We start from the raw sequence: 13200 nt of genomic DNA, 5'->3' as shown, positions 1-13200 counted from the left end.
GGCAGCTCCTTGGACACAAAGACAACTTTGAATATGTGGTGCCTTCCATGTTGTAAAGGTGTTGGGCAAACAGCACTATCAGAGGCAACAAGAGAAGTGTGGCACTGACCGGAGACTGAATCATGACATGTTTCTTCCAATACCATGGATTCACATGCCTTGCTCGACCTTTCTCCAGAAATTAATCAGAAAACAAGATTAGAGAGCAGCAGCGTGAAAGGTTTCATGCTAACACCGGGTGAAAAAAGTCTGGTGTTAAGATGGCAGTCATTCTTATAGTGCAGTTTTCCATCATCGGGACTGCCTCTTCGTGGCAGCACGGCCCCGAGCCCCTGGGGCTTGCTCCTTCCCTCGGCAGGAGGCAGAGAGAAGAGGAGGAGGAGGAGGAGGAGGAGGAGGAGGAGGAGGAGGAGGAGGAGGAGGAGGGCTCCAGTGCCTGGGTGGCTGGCGTGCCCTGGGCACAGCGGTGCCAATGGGTGAGGTCACCGCCAACAGGGAGGAGGGCAGGGGCCGCTCCCTTCCCAGCTGTTGTGTGTCCCGACTTGGAGCACATGCTGAGCAGCCAGCCGGGACCCCGGCACGCAAGGAGATGTCTGGAGAAACTGCAGCCATTCTCACTTTCCTCTCTTTCCTCCTCCTGGAGGGGTGAGGGTAGCAATCATTTTAGGGCACACAAATTCCGATCACAGTCTTTCTCATGCCCAGGCATTTACACCCGGAATCACTTCCATTTTCAGTTTTAGAGGGGACTTTACACTGAACTTAAAAGACCTTGGTCTCTTGTATCCTGAAGAAGCACAAAAAATATGCATCTTTAAGTGCTTCTAATTACAGTGGTATTTTTCCTCCTCCTTTACTTATTTTCCTGCTTGGGTTTGGTTTGGATTTTTTTTCCTTGCTAATTAGAAAACTAATTTTAGAAATTAGTCTTGTCCACTCTGGAAACCTAATAGAAAATTAGTAAGAATGCAATAGCAGGAAAATGAAAGTAAGCCTGAGGAAAGGTAACTGTTTATAACTGAGGGGTTTTGTTAACTCCTGTGCCTAATTAACACACTACAAAGGGGAGCCTTTGTTGAAACTTCCACACCCTGCTTTTTCAATTAAAGTACAAGAGAGATCATCATAAAAAGAGCTTGGAGACAGCTGGTATGTCCCCTAGCAAAGCTAAACCTGATTTAGAATTCCTTAAACTAAAAAAAAAAAAAAAAAAAAAAAAAGTCTAAATGAAATCCTCAAAAACCAAAACCCAACAATACCAAATATACACATACTCGCTTTCTTTTTCTGCATGTGATTCTTTTTCCATGTAATGCAAAGCTCTTTCTTATTAGTTCCTAGTAGCAACAAAAAACCCTTAAATTATGATCCTCATTGCTGATGTGTTTTTAGCCCACAGGAAAAATGGGCTGGGGTGATAATTTTCAGGGTTATGATGGCTGGTTGAAGAAACTTTGCAGGAAAGCTGAATCATTGGGTGAGCATCTTGTTTTCATCTTTTTTTATTTTGCTATCCCACATCTAAGGGGCAGCTTATGAAAATTCAAAAGGCTTTTATACATGTGCATTCCTCTATAAAGAGGCAAAGAATTACAGGCCTCTGCAGTGTCTCACAATTAGCTGCAAACTTAGGTATAGGTGTGTGTGTTTCAAGCCCAGTGTTAGATGCAGCTGTAATCAGGAGAGTAGTTCAGTAGTAAGAGGCTTAAGGATGATTTAACTTTATGTACAAACAGAAAAGTTAAGGAGGGAGAGGACAGGATTTACCACAGGTTGAATGAATTGCCCCATTAGATAGAGCAGTGCTACCTTATTTTGTGTTTTAGGTCTGTGTCATGCTTGGGTTTATAACTCAAAGTCCAAATAATATTCATAATATTCACTTTCACAGAAAACTTTTTAACATCCTTTCTTTGGTTGTTGTTTTGTTTTGTTTTGCTTTGCTTTGTTTTTCTTCCCTGGGACCAGTGCAGTACAAGAAGGCAGCAGTGTTTGCAAGACTCCTTACATCTTGGCCTAACACAAGTTGCTACCTCACCTGAAGGAACGCCAGAAGTCCCTGGGCACCTCTGTCCTGTGGGTTTGATTCCTCTAACCCTTTCCTGTCTCTTGGTAGCTCAGAAATTGCAGAGCGGGTGCTAGGCTGGGCAGCTCAGAAGCCTGCTACTCCTCAGTGAGTTATTGATTTTTGACCAGAATCCGTGTGTTATAAAAGCACACAGGATGTCTAGTGAGTTGTTTTCTTTGTTCCAGAGTAATCCCAGGAAATGATGATCTGATAAATGGGAGAGAAGGGTGACTGTGTTAAATGGAGCTCATCTTCATCTCATCTGAAAGGAGGCTTCCCACAGTGATGGCACCTCATGTATCTGTGTTGGCAATTTCTCACATCCTACAAAGCTAATGCCTCAGGAAGTCGTGGTGAATTTTCTGTGTCAGCACTGTCAGTTCACTGACAGTGAACTCTTCTGGTGCATCCCCCTGACCCAAACCCGGAGTTCAGAATAAGGGTAGTGCACAGATCTTTGTGCCCAGCTTCCTGCACTGGTCCATATGCTCCCAAAGGCAGAGCAGACCAGCAAAGCCATACAGAACAGTCTGTGCTTACAGAAGAAAGCGGGAGGAGCTGGGAGAATTGAAGAGGCTCTCAAGGGAGCAGGAAAAAAGTCCTAAATGTGGGAGGGAATCTTGGCAGAAATGAAAGGGGGGTTGTTGAGCAAAGCATGCACTGGCTCCAGATGCACAGAGCTTGCAATATGTTATGCTGAGAATCTGTGGGTGTGTTTATAAGACCTGCCACTGACTTGCAAGTACAAAGGATGTAGCCTCCTCTTATCAGAAAAATGTGGATTTCAGCCTTGCAGAAGAGGGAGAATGAACGTTCGGGTAACTTCACATTGGGTCTTCTTTCTGGTTGTAGCCTGACAGAATGATCCCCAAGCTTGGTTTTGACTGGACCAACTTTGGTTTCTGGCAGATAAAAGCGGTGTCTTTAATTGGGGTAGGCTATAAACGAGTTAGTTCCCCTGCAGTTCCCACAACAGAGCTACAGTGGGAATTTGGATGACTTTCTACAGCACTGGAAAAATCCCTTGCTCTTAACATCTCTTGGGCATACTAGAGAATTTCAAGCTAGTTTCACTTTGTCCTCAGCCAGCTTCCTGGAATGAGAACCACAGGGCTACTTCATTTGAGCAAATATTTGGCCTTGATTACTGTAGCAGGCTGAGCCCAAAAACAAACAGCGGACATGGGATAAACTGAGAGGCACCATTAGTGGAGAAGAATCTCGCACAGTAACCTCAGGAAAGGCAGCAAGCTGAAAGTAGGGGTGCTTTCTTGGTTTTTTGTAAGGAGGATGTTAAAAAAAAGGGTGACTAAATTCCCCCTGGAAGAGGGAAGTGAACATTCAGCTAGATGCCTTTTGTTTAGAGGTCCATTAAAGGTGGCTGATGCTGAAAAGCAATTAAAACAATGAATAAATTTTGTGACGTAGTTAAATGCTGTCACTCTTATGTGTTCTGGCCCAGCCTGAGACCTACAGAAGGAAAAGAGAAGCAAAGGTGACAGAAAGCTCTCCACAGCCCTACCTTATCAGAGTGAATTAAACAGTGTTTAGATGGATTTGTCAGTCTTTTTAAAGTGTATTTTCCTTATCAATACCTCACCCAAGCGGGCATGTCATAAGCATGACAGGTGCAGTGTGACAGCAGGGCAGGATGCTGTTCTCTTTTCAACTTATCCTCTGCTAAGAGGAATGCCCCCAAGCCCTTCTGAACTCAGGAATCTGAAGCATTTCTTACCCCTTTGAGAAAGAGAGAAGGAAAAGGAGGTATTTGAGATGTTAATAAAGGCTCTTTTGCAATTGTTGAACTGGGGAACTGTGAGGCCAGGGCAGACAAGCCTAAAATTTTGTACTTGCTGAAATATCACTGAAGGAGCTAAGGTGTAACAGATGCTGTGAAAATTATTGTTTTCTTCAGAAAAAATACCCCACCAAACAAAACCAACCAACCAAAAAAAAAAATCCAACATTTGCTGTGCTTTTTTTGAGGCAGGTAACAGGATGTTTTCTGCTGGCATTTAGGACAAGTCTGGGTAGGCCCAAGGCAGGAAACTCAGATTCCTGAGTTCCAAAACTGAGTTTTAGGACAAAGATTCTTTTGCTGGATAGCTTGTATTCGTTTTGGTCCTTTTGCATACTAGTGTTGGATGTTTGATATATTTGGTTACCTCCACTAGTGTTTAAATCTGACTAGAATGCAGTGAGCAGCAAGAGAACAGGGCTAGACAAAACACAGTTTGGAAGAGGATATAATGAACTTAAAAAATGTCTGTTGCTTAGCACTATGGTTCCATTTAAATGGCAGAGGTATCTCTTGGATATAAAGAGCTCTGGGCCATTATTCTTACTATGTCAGATCAGGAATGTGGTGTCTGTAACCATGCCAAATGGAGCTGTAATCTCATCTCAGGGACTGGAGGAACTCACAAGCACCAAGAAGACTTTTCCTTTGCCTCAGACAGTTTTCATCTAGGTGTGTTTCTGAGGATATTTCATGACTTCAGAGCACAGCTGTTTGATCATCTGCTTCTCCAATAGGGTCCTTTCTACAGGATGGTGTCATCTGCATTTTATTGAAAGAAGGGACTTCGGCATGTGATAAATACACTTATTGCAGTACAGTGTTAGAGAAGTGTGCCTCTGAACGGTTTCCCAAGTGACCACATGTATGTAAATGGTTTGTTTTTCAGCAGCAGATATTGTCGTTAATATACTGAGAAAGTAAAAACATGTTCCTTTTTTACTAAAGTTGAAGCAAGAACTACAATGAGAGAGCAGGAGTTCAGCAGGTTGTTCACATGGAAGTGTGTGGGTGGTGGGTTGGGGAGAGGTGAAAAATAGAATAAGTGTTTTAAATACTAGAGTATGCCAGGTACAGCTCCTCCCTTCCTCCCCTGTCTCGGGGTGCACATATATTTCCTGCTTAAATTTTCTCCATCAGCAAAGTCAATTTAAAAAATCTCCCATCACAGAGCCTCAGCTGTGCTGATGCATCTCTCTGAGGGCCTATAAACTAGATCAGTGAACTGATCTTCTTTTCTTGACCTTCTTTTTTTAGCTGTTCTTCAGTGATCCAGTATACAATATGACTTTTTAAACATCTTCACCATCACTGCTGGAGCAGTGGTAAGCTATGTCACAGCACTAAAACCAAAAGTCTAGTGGGAGAATAGACAACACCTTAAACCAGTTTTGCCGATGGAATTGCACCTTGACGTGAGCCAATTGCACCTTGAAAGTGAGCCAATTAAGCCTTACCTTTTTTACAGCCATGCCAGAAGCTGAGTAGTTCTGCTAAGAGTAACACCATTCCGTAAGAAAAGGACTGCTCTCCTCCTAACATCTGCTCCTGGCTGCTTCTGAGACAGGTTAGCCGGGACACATTTCACTGACTTGTTCTCTGACACACATACCCCTCCCAGCCCTCAGGTGAAACATCACTTGCTTTCACTCCTTCCACATCTCTTAAGATGGCTTTCCACCTTTCTTTCACACTCTCACAGTTTGGATGTGGCATTTGGTTTGGGAGGAGAACAATAAAGAATTGGTATAAAGGGAAGAGGAAGTTATGTGTTAATACGTGGTGCTTAAATTGCAGACAAATTTCAGGTTGCTCAGAGGCACAAAGTCCACAGACATAAGTGACTTTCTTCTACAGGCCTGCCTCCAAAGAGCCACTTCCTCTTGCTACAACACCTGAAAACGCTTCAAGTTCTCATCTGCATTTATAGCTGCTGCTTTGTATGGGTGTATCTATTAAAGCCACTTCAGAGCTGCCTCTTTAAAGAAATTCTAAATATGAATCTGCACTGAAACAACTAAGGTTTCAAGTTTTGTAAAAGCAGAGCTCAGGCTTCTTAGCAACACCAGATTGTGACATTCTCCAGATCTGTACATGTGTGGTTTCTGTCTACAGCCACTGTGGTTAGACTTTAGCAATGTGACTCCTTCCATGGAGTAAACACCTTTTTGTCTCTGTCACTCCTCTTGTTTCACTCTCTCCAGCTTGTTAGTAAGAAACTAGTTTTGGAAGAGGTTTTTTTCTGCCCCCCAAAGCATTGAAAATTAGTCATCAAAATTATTTTTGCCACTTTTATCTACTTGTCAGATACAAAAATCAAATGTCCCTACATTTATTCCTGATTGATGAAGTGCAGGCTTCTCCCAGCACTTGCTGTTTGCCAACAAATTTAAGCAAAGTTTGTTTGCAACAAACTTAAGACCAAACTGGTCTTGGATTAGACCAGTGTAGGAGAAAACACTGTAGTTGAGCAAAGTGGCCCTTGTCTGGTGTGTAAAAGTTGGCAAAGTATTTCTAGATGCTCACTGCCTCATAGATTTGTTTCCCTCTGGAAATACTACAGTGCCATCAATTTATTCCCATCAAACTGGTAAATCTGTTTGCTGTTTATATGTTTTCCAGAATTCAGTGACCATTACAGGTTTGTTCTTCCAAATCATGCTGGCTTGCAAACACTGATGGAAAATATGAGTGAAGTTGATCAGAAAGATCCACCTAGACATCCTGTGAATTTGTAGAAAGTAACAGATGTATAATATCAGTCTGATAGCTCTTTTAGTCACTCTTGTTTTTCTCTGAGGTGTGTCCCCTTTCCTGGGTAACTTCCTGCCAACAAAAACCTATTGCACTTGTTTTCAAGGTAATCAAGCTACAGAACACTGACATTTAAAATCTGACTTGCCTTAAGTATGGCACATCTACAAATCTGACCATGAGGGAAACACAGAGTTTTCTATAGAGGTGGGATACACTTTTTGTGAAGGAGGAGGATGGTGTAAACCTGTACCAGTCATTGTTCTGAGCTCAGTTTTGATGCTTTACTGATGAAGCCATCAAGAAAGTTTTATTATCAATTAAACAGGAGTGGGACCAAGTTCTTAGATTTATATTAAAAAAAAAAAAAAAGAAAAAGAAAAGAAAAAAAAAAGGGCCAAACCTTAAGAAGGCAGTCCAGTCTGACCTTAGCCTTAAATCTGAGCAGATTAGGAAGAGCAGAGAACATTAGTGAGTGTGAGAATCAGAGAAAAATAAAAGAATTTAAACTACCAATAATATACACTCTTCAAAAATGACTTTGTGACAACCTTTTTATGTCTGCATTTCATGCTTCCAGTCATTATCTTTTATTTCCAAAGTAACTATGGCTGTCAGTACGTGTTGCCTTTTGTACTAGTTTTCCTAGCTAAGATCTGCTACTTTTCCTCCTTTAAAAGCTCTGTTTAGACTTGATACTGACTGCTTTCCTTTGCTTACCTTTCTCAGCCACATGGCTAACGATGCAGCTTCTCATGTTCTTAAGAAGCTTTGATTTATTTGGTTACCTCCACTATTTTCATTCTGCTTAATTTTTGTGGGAGAAGTTAAAACCATGTTGTTCAGCTAATAAATATCTGTTCCATATGTTGGTCACTTTTTTCATGGCTCAATATGAGCCACTGGATTGACCATAGAATCATGGAATGGCTTGGGTTGGAAGATCAGGCAGTTTCCCCTGAGACACGAAGGGACAGTTTCCACTAGACCAGGTTACTCAGTACTCCAGGCAACCTCTACCAGTGCCTCATCACCCTCACAGTAAATCCAAAGGTATCTGGTTATGTAGGTAGCTGTCTGTCACAATTCCAGCTTCCTTTCATTTTCTACCTTGAAGCACTAGTGGAGACCTACCCAGTATTTTTTCTCATGACCAAATTAAATTCTCTTTTGTATTTTGCATCTGTATTTACATTTCTCACCTCTGCCTCTAACAGTGACACTTCTGTGTCCCTGATACTCAGCTGTACAATCACCTTTCAGTGATTTCTCCCACTGTCTTCTGTGTCTTGAGATAAAAATGTCTAGGATTGTTTCCAAACTGCTGCAGTGAACCTTTCTAAGCTTTAAGTGTTTCACTCAGACAAGAAACGCTTACTACAGATACTTCTCCATTAACTTCCCTCTTTATTCAAACCTCTTTAACTTCATTTGCCTCTTCTGCTTGTAGCATTGATACTGCCACCAGTAAATTTTGCCTTGCATTTTCTGTCACTGGCACTACATCTGCAAATGTACCCTCCTTGCACAAAGTAGGAAGTCATAAAGGGAAGGACCCTTGCATTTCTATATTCTCATAAAGGGTGCAGTAAACCTTATCTGCTTTTCTGGATCTGGCATATGGATTAAGATATGCTGTACTCTTTTCAGAAGGACTTTGGTCTCACATCCTGGCTATTGCTTCCTCCTGTAGCTCATCCTGAGGTTCCACTTAATATAAGGAGGCAGAATTACACCCTTTTGTCTTTTCACACATCAGTGTTTTGGCCTGCCTTCTAAAATACATTTCAGACCTCTGTGAGCAGGTGCACTGGCTGTTCAAAGACCTCAGCAGAATCAGGGGCTGCTTACACTCATGCTTCTGCCTGCCTCAGCTTTGTCCCTTAGAAGCCAGTGAAAGGAAACAAGATCCTTTACCTTCCTGGGTGGAAAAGTCTTATGAGAAGCCGAGGAACCTGCAGTTGTTGAGCCTAAAAAAAGGAGGCTCAGGGGAGACCTTATCAATCTCTACAACAGCCTGAAAGGAGGCTGTAGCCAAGTGGGGGTCAGTCTCCTCTCGCAGGCAGCCACTGACCGGGTGAGATCATGGCCTCAAGCTGAGCCAGGCTGGACGTTAGAAGGAATTTTTTCACAGAAAGTGATTAGACATGGGAATGGGCTGCCCAGGGAGGTGGAGGAATCACCATTCCTGGAGGTGCTTAAGGAAAGACTGCATGTGGAGCAGTCTCAGTGAACGGTGTGGTTAACGTGGTGGTGTTCGGTCATAGGTTGGACTCGATGATCTCAGAGACCTTTTCCAACCTAAATGACTCTGTGAAACAAAATTTTGACTGTTGCACGTATTTTGCACTACAACGAGGCTGACTGGGAACCTCTTGGCCGGGACACCCCCCAACCCCTACCCCCATCTCGGAGGACCTCTGGCAGGGTCCCGGGAGGCGGGGCCGCGTCCCGTGGCCCCGCGGAGCCCCTCTCCTGCTCCCGGCCCCGGCCCCACTGCTGCTCCCGGCCGGGGCCGCACCCGCTGCCCTCGGCAGCACCAAAGACCGGCGCGGGGCATTGTGGGGCTGCCGCGGCGTGGGGCGTTGTGGGGGCGGCTCAGCCGGGCTCGACCCTAGCGGATCGGAGCGGGGGAGTCCTACCCGACCCCGCAGCCGGCACGGTGGAGCCCTCGGAGCCCCCGAAGCCCTTCAGCCGCCGCTCCCCGCCCGAGCGGCCGCGGTGCCGGGCTGGGCTGAGCGGGACGGGGCGGGGCCGGGCGGGGCGCACGGGCGTTGCTAACGGCTCAACGGCTTCCTCAGCCTCCGCACACCTCGGCCACTCTGATTGGTTATGTTGGCCGTCAATCTTCGGTAGCGGCGGCACCATTGGTGGGCGGCGGTGTAGGGGGCGGGGCAGCCCCGCCCGGGCGGGCGGGCGGCTCAGCAGAGCCGGTGAGCGAGCGGCGGTCGCGGTGCCGCGGGAGGAGCCGCAGCCGGAGGACGCCGCACTCTTGCCGTGAGGAGCGCAGCCGCCGCCGCGGCGTTTCCTTCCCTCCACCGTAGCCGGGCTCAGGTGAAGCCGGTCGGGCGGGGCGGTGGGCGCGGGTGGGCTCTGGTTTTCCCCCCTGGCGCCGCGCTTTCCTCCCTCCCTTGCCGGGTTTGGCGCCTCTTTGTCCGGCCGGGCGAGAAGGCTCCCGCTGTCCCGCCGCTCCGTGTCCGCTCGGTCCCCGTGGGACCTGCCGGGCTGGCGTGCTCCCCGCGTCTCCCCCGTGCCCCGGGGCCGTGCGTGCCCGCGGAGTTGCCGCTCTGCTCCCTGCGCGCCCCGCGAACCGGCCTCCCGCAGGTGGGGTGGGTGACTGGCGCCCTGTGCCGCCGCAGCCTGCTCCTTCCCCTCCCTGCTGCCCTCCGCTGCCCGGCCCGCGGCGGCAGCGGGCAGGGGCCGCCGGGGGCCGCAGCTGTCAGGGCTGCAGCCTGAGTCACGGGCTGACAGCCCTCCTGCAGACAGCGCCATGGGCTTGGCTTCCGCCCGCCCGCCCGCCCGGCTCCACTTCCTCGTTCGGTTTGGGCCAGGAGAGAGAGGGAGGGAGGGAGGAGGGAGTGACAGGGCAAGATGAAGCTTGCACCGAGAGCTCTTGCAGATAGCTTGTGCTTTAAGGCATCACCTCCAACCGAGTAGTAAAAGTTCTCCGGCTTTGAGTGGTATCTTTGCTGACTTGTAGGTGTGGAAGGTAACGAGTTTCATAGCCCCCGAGCGCGGTGCCTGCCCAGGAAGTTTAATGAGAATTGCTCCTAATTCGCCTAAACACAGGGTGAAATGAGTTTTAAAAGAATAACATGCTTCTGGTACTAAAAGGGGATTTTTCAGAAGTAAACTGCATTGGTCAGCAAACTCTGCATGCAGTGACTCTTTAATTCCACTTTGTTTTCCTCTTTACAATTCCTTTCCTTTTTTTGTTTTTTTTTTCCTCTCGAAGCACTGTTTGTGCTCTTGATCTTTCTTCTTCTGTCGGTTTTTCTGCCATATCCTGTCACGATGTCCTGAGCCACACTCCATCAGAGTGGACTAAGAACCTAAGCTTTTTTATAACTGGGCAGGTCCTCCAAAACAGAGTAATCTCTCAAACAATGCATTAAAAAAATATGCTTCAAACTTGTAAAGATACTGTAGTAGTCTGCAGGCCAAGGTCCATTTATAATTTGCCTGCTGTAAGGAAATACAAGGTAACTTATATGGAGACTGTTGAACCGTGGATTGGAAGATTAAATTACACATTCTTGACTCTTGTATACATCTCCTATTCATAAGGCTAGGTATGGTAAAGTTTTAACTCCAAAGTAACAACCCTCTAATCAGTTACTGCCTGTGTAAAATGCCTTTGAAATTAGTCACTAGGTCACGATGTAACTAAGTTCACTTATCGATGGCATTCCAGCAAAAATGGCAGCAAGATAGGTATTGACTCACAAGGCTTCAATGAGATAAACTGATATTTTTATTAACTAGAAAGTTGTAATGAGGGGAAAGCAATTGATAAATATAAGTGGCACAGAAGGGTTTTGAAGTTGTTAATCACAATTTTCCAAACTATATAAACACAAGACTTCATGCTAATCTGACCTTGTGAAAATAACTACAAGGAAATCATTCAACAGTTCTGTGATGCTCCATATCAGGTGGAACTGCTGAAATGATGTATTATTGCACTTATTCATACTGTGTGCACTGTCTTCATGGAGGTGGACAGGCAAAATTTTCTATAGTACTAAAGTAGAAGCAAAATTGGGAGTAGTGGGTAAAGATGGGGATCTGAACTTCTTTACTGACCTGAAACGTCCAGGTGAGTGTAACTGGCACCAAGCTGGTGAGTGATATGGTTCTTTTTGGAATCTGGTGTTATCCCTTGGATGCTTGACTTGTGTAGCCAAGGTCTGACTTTGGAAGACCTCTGGAGAAGCGTTTGCACTGCTGAATAGCCTGTGTCTGTTTGTGTATAAACAGGAAGACTTAATAGTCAGGTTCTGTCTGCCCCAAAAGAATGAGTGGAGAAACTTTTATAGGCTTTTGCATAGATTGTTGGGCTGTTTCTACCATGGTTGTGGGTTGGTTTTTTGGTTGTTTCTTTGTTTCTTTTTTCTTTCAGGTTAATCTTGTAAGAAAAATATTGCCAGATGATAATTTCATCTCAAGAGATAAAGAATAAGATCTTTTTTCATTATTTTCTCTGCATAGATTTTGATGTGTTTCAGAATGTTTTAAGAAGACAAATAGCTTGTGAGAGCTATACTGTAATCTTTTAAATGACTGTAATGAAAAAGTAATAATAATAAAAATAAAACCAACCTTGAATCATAGGAAAGAGAACAGAAAAATCTCTCACTTAGGAAGCTAAAATAATCTTTGTTGTCCAGCATATTATTTAGGTATTATGAAAAATGTTGGAGAGTGTTCAAGCTGTGTAGCCAGTGGTAGCTCTAATACTCAGTCATCTTCAAGTTGAAAACTGCCTTGCAGTTGGATGCCACAGGCGCTTAACTCTCTTTGCAACATTACTTTGCACTGTAAATGTATCTTCTACAAATGCGAGACTTGCATTTACCACTTCAGTAAACTATCTTGAAAACATGAACCGTTATCATCTTGGAAGGTCTTTAAAAACAGTGCACTGACTGTAATAATTCACAGGCTGGTCGTGTGTCAGGCTATTCACATGCAGGTACGAGGGAGTGCATGAATATCAGCTACTGCTTGCTTTGTGAAAATACACTTCAGTTGTACTGGGAGATTAGTCTGTCTATATCCAAATTTCAGATTTGGCTCTGTTAATGTCCAGAACAAAGGAGACAGGACATGTGTCAGAGGTTTTGTGAATTCTGAGCTGATTCTTCTCAGTCTTCCTCTTCCACCCCATCCCTAGGCCTGTGTCTTGCCCAGATTGATGTCGCTTATGGATTAGTGTGACCGTAATAGGGTGAGATTATAAGTGGGCCCATGGGAGGTACAGGAACTCATCTAGTTAATGCAAGGTTTACTGAAAGGGGAAGTCAAAGTTAAGGTTGTGTTATCCCCCACAGTACATCTACTTTTTGGTGTGGTAGCTTTGGGTTATTGGGTAACATGCTGAAACTAACTGATGACTGGAGTGCGTTTTAGACACTCACAATTAGTGTGCATGTCTACTAAAAGGTGTCCAAAACCTTAATCCTCAGTGTATGATATAATGTATTTTTGTTTGTTTGACTTAATAATGCACTCAGTGCCCTCTAACATAAATTTTTTTCTTTGATTTCTTGTGTAAATATCTCGTTACTCTCTGCTTTCTTAGTTTATAATTGAGGCAGAGCTGTTTGCATGTTAAGTAGAGAAATTGTGTGCCTGACATTAAGTCTAGTGTGGGTTGGAACAAAACTATAATAGCAGAGGATTGCCTACAGCAGCATTGTTTTTGCTGGCAGTTGTTCTAACTTAATGGTGGCTCGGTGACCTTGTACCTTAAATTTCTTTTCAGTTTAACCACAGCATGGTTCTAATTGAGTTTTCTAGCGTAGAAAGAGATGGAAACTAGCAACCTGATTTTAATAGAGTAAGCTGAAGCGAAAAC

General features: G+C 44.7%; 1 protein-coding gene across 1 annotated transcript in view; it reads left to right on the top strand.

Annotated features, from left to right (window-relative positions):
* The first annotated feature begins 9564 nt into the window (after positions 1–9564).
* The window catches only part of MYH9 (myosin heavy chain 9), a 70304-nt gene continuing 66668 nt past the window's right edge, over positions 9565–13200 (top strand). The window contains exon 1 of the mRNA XM_063154426.1: positions 9565–9674. The gene's annotated coding sequence lies outside the window, so the exon portion shown is untranslated. The remainder of the gene's footprint in view (positions 9675–13200) is intronic.

The sequence above is a fragment of the Melospiza melodia genome, chromosome 4 (genome assembly GCF_035770615.1).
Source record: "Melospiza melodia melodia isolate bMelMel2 chromosome 4, bMelMel2.pri, whole genome shotgun sequence".
Classification (NCBI taxonomy): Eukaryota; Metazoa; Chordata; class Aves; order Passeriformes; family Passerellidae; genus Melospiza; species Melospiza melodia.
Note: the sequence above shows the minus strand (reverse complement) of the source record. Positions and strands in the feature narration are given on the sequence as shown.